The following is a 4,232-nucleotide window of genomic DNA, read 5'->3' on the forward strand; positions in this document are numbered from 1 at the left end:
CTTGTTGAAAGCGTCCATACAGTACAGTATCTTTGTGTTAATGACAAGTTTGCTTTTTCTCTGATATTGAGCTGTTGGCTTGAATCCTCCCATTAATATGCCAGATGTGATGTTCAAAGGCTGAATTTTTAAAAATCTGTCAATAAACCCATGCCACGTAAACACACCTTTGTAAAATAATAAATTAGGCAGCAATCATCTATATGCCTTTTCATCCCCATTTCTGTTTGATGATCTCCATCTGGTGACCTCACCTCATGCCAAATCAAGGATGAGATAGAAAAATAAATGAGACAGAGGGAGGGGTTTCAACAAATGAGCAAGAGCAACGTGTGTCTGCGTGCGTGTGTGTCTGCGTGTGTGTGTGTGTGTGTGTGTGTGTGTGTGTGTGTGTGTGTGTGTGTGTGTGTGTTCTCGGACTGCCCTGAAAAAAAAGACATATAGGTCATCAAGTTGATGGAAATGTGCAGCAAATGAAAACTTTGTAAACAGCAGTTCACAGTGTAAAGCTCATAGTTTTCAAGTGTAAAATTCTCAGAATCAGTTTGCTTTAACATTCCATCATCATTGGACTGGCAAATGCATTCCATAAATAGATCATAGCAGATGGCATATCCTGTATGACTACATCTGTAGAGACAGGGCAAGTTTTGAAATATCATGCCATTACAGCTAAAATTTGTACATCATAGTCTGGTATGGAATCCTAATTTTCCAGAGCTATGATGACAGCTTCAGAAAATAATAACTTGACACTATCAGGTGACTGAATCATGTGACTGCCATGATATCTAATGACATAGAGGGCCAGATGTACTAACACTTTTGCGTCCACTTCAGGCGTATTTGTTTCGCAACGTGCGCGTAAAATCATGGCGAGGTACTGTATGTACAAACAGGCCGCACTGAGGTAAAAACACAGACACGAGGGAGCTGAAAATGGCAAATTGCGCTTTTCCGTGTCATGCATTATGCATTCATGGGAGGGTCAAGGGGAAAGTGGGAGTTTACCGTAAAGAGCTGGGAGGAAGTGTAAAGAGGCGTAAAGAGTGCCTACATGTGTTCTGCAGTATGTACAAAAACTGCTCGTGAACGCGCACGTCTATTCTGCGCCTAAATATTTCTGTGTTGTAAAAGCAGGTGTTAATCCAAATTGCGGTTAAATGCATCAATAATAGAACCAGTTTTGTGTCTTTGTACTATATCAAAAGCAACCTTAACTTTCGTTGGTCTTTCAAATGTCTTACTTTCACTTTCACGTCATCCACTTAAACTTTCCACTTGCTAGATTTGACCAATCTTCCCTAGCCTACAGTACGTGCACAAGTAGTTTGAGTAGAGCTACTGATGTTCATTATCTCCCTGCTTGTTGACATCTTATCAGGTATTGTATTATTTCATGATCGCTAAACGTTTGATTCTTCTTAATGTTGTCATAAACTTCATTCAACTGCGCTTGTATGTATGTTTGTGGACGTTCGTAAATTGAGGTAGGGGGCCGAGAAAGGTGGAGAAAGGCGCAGATTGACCGATGAAGTGAAAGTTTGATAAATACCACGTACACTTGGGTATCACAGCCTTCGCTATCTGCGGTTTGTCCATGTCCACGTTTGCAAATGCACATACATCTGGCCCAGAATGCGCTATGACCAGTTTCAAACCTATAACCTCAGGAAAAGACGAACAGAAGAATTCACATGCAACCCGCAGCTTCCAGATCAAACAAAAAAAAAAAGATAGATACACTACACTTACATAAACAATTGAATTGGAGAAAAAAATACTAGAAAACTAGAAAAAAGCTTTGTTCATTTTCTCTACACAACCTTTGTGTGTCCAGACTGATAATGTCAGCAGACCTTGTGGTGAGTTTACATCAGCTTATTTGCCACTGTGGTAGGAGGACCTGTTGCCTAGCAGCCTGGTCCCTGAGCACATGCCGGCAAGGTACAGTGGAGTTTAATTTGGAGATCAAGAGGGATGAGTGAGTGGAATTGTGTGTGTGTGTGTGTGTGTGTGTGTGTGTGTGTGTGTGTGTGTGTGTGTGTGTGTGTGTGTGAATGTGTGTGTGTGTGCAGGAATGTGTGTCCGTCTACATATCTGTCTGACTTTAGATGTGCCTGTGCAGATGGCTTTCTATCTGTGTCTGGGAGAGAGAGAGCATGCCTGTGTGTGTTTGTGTGGATGTGGAGAAGTGTGTGTATGTGTGTGTGTGTGTGTGTGTGTGTGTGTGTGTCTGTGTGTGTGAATGTGAGTGTAAATGCGGGTGTATGTCTCTGTAATGGTTTGTGATTGTGCTGCCTGGAGTAATGGCACCACCTGTTTTGATCTTGTTTAATGATAATGGATGGGGCTGTGGAGGTCATCTCTCTCTTAACTGACTACAGAAAACTGTCAGGGGCTTCTCTCTCTGTCTCACACACACACACACACACACACACACACACACACACACTGTGTGTGTGTGTGTGTGTGTATGCTTGCACTGTGTCTGCATGCATAGTATATGTTTATGTGAGCTGAAAGTTCTTTTAAGCCTTATCTCCACTGTCTCTTGATTCTTCCAAATGCTTCTGATTTAACACCAATCACACATATCTTGGGAAATTCCCTGTTTATCAAACAATGGGAGAGAGTGAGAAAGGGAGAGAGAGTGAGAAGAGACTGAGGAAGAGATATGAGAGAGAGAGAGAGAGAGAGAGAGGGGGGGGGGGGAGTGAGGGAGAGAGAGGGGGGGGGGGAGTGAGGGAGAGAGAGGGAGAGAGAGGGGGGGAGTGAGGGAGAGAGAGTGAGAGAGAGAGAGAGTGAGAGTGAGAGATATGAGAAGACTTTATTCTATCATCCTCCACTGCTCTGTCATGCAATTCAACCTTAATGAACAAATCCATCCCAGCATTCAATATTCTGCTCCTTTTATTAATTTTCATTATCATCATTTCTTTATTATTATTATTATTATTATTTATTATTATTATTTTTTTACCAATTTTGTGATCATCATCGAGGCAGAAAACAGGGAAAAAAATTATCAGAATTTCTGAGCGTTGAGTAATTGACCTCATCTGTAGCATAGTAAACAACAGAGTCAGATCGTCATTAACCACTTTTTGATAATTGATTGACTTTTGCAGTCATGGGTGAAGCTGTGCCGCTAGTGGCAGTGTTGTCCCTTCCCATCCCATGTACAGGTCTGGTCTGAGGTGTGGCTTGACCTGAGGTCATTTTTTGACCCCACTCCCCATTTCTCTCTCACTCATTTCCTATCTACGCTCTACTGTCCTGTGAATAAAATTCTCAAGAATTTTCAAGATTCTTGAAAATGATTCCCTAGGGATCAATAAAGTATCTATCTATCTATCTATCTACCAAGAAAAGCCCCCAAAATAATTATAATAATAATAAAACAATGTCTGTAAAGATATCTTAATAGAGATGCTGGATTACACTATAACAGCTGTCTCTGCACGTCATTAAAAGCCCATAATAAATATTTTAGATAAAAGAAATACTACAGTCACAGTTACCCTTAAACATTCCCCCTACCCTTCCCCAGCCCAGTCCATCCCTTACTCATGTCTAGACAGCCAATTGAATACTTCAAAAGAATATCTACAATCACAAGAAACATAAAAAAATGCCTCTGTTTGGAGAGTGCTTAGTCGATTAATTGATTCTTAAAGGAGCATTCTGGCCATTTTTCCACATACAGTAGATCTCTGATTCTCGAGGTCACCGAGTACTGTCGGTACAAAACAAAACCCAAAACAATCGGTTCTACCTACCTAGCTCGAGTTGCTGCAGCCAACAGCTAGATAGCCAGGAGCTACAATGCTACACTCTGGGTGCATGAACATACTGTAGAATTCTGAAGTTCGCCTATCTTATGCCCATATACGGAGATCCGGTATCTTGCGGTTTTTTTTTTTTTTTGGAAAGATAACCTGTTAGTTAAACTCTCGCTGGGATGAAGAAGTCTGAAATGCAGACATTTTGCTCTAAACACTTTTATCCTCTGCCTTCGAGTGGGTTCTGTTATCTTCGATAAAATGGCAAATTTAGATTTTTGCTACCCCAGAGCTAACTTGCAGTGCAACTTGCCATAGGCAGTTGTAGCAATTAACACACGAACGTGGGCTCACGAACATGCCCCCAGAGTGTAGCACTGCAGCTGCATGACAGCTTATTGTTTATCACAATAAGTTTCAGTTTTGTCTTCCTCTCTCGTCGTTGAT

This window comes from Alosa sapidissima, chromosome 18 (assembly GCF_018492685.1).
Source record: "Alosa sapidissima isolate fAloSap1 chromosome 18, fAloSap1.pri, whole genome shotgun sequence".
NCBI classification, from domain to species: domain Eukaryota; kingdom Metazoa; phylum Chordata; class Actinopteri; order Clupeiformes; family Clupeidae; genus Alosa; species Alosa sapidissima.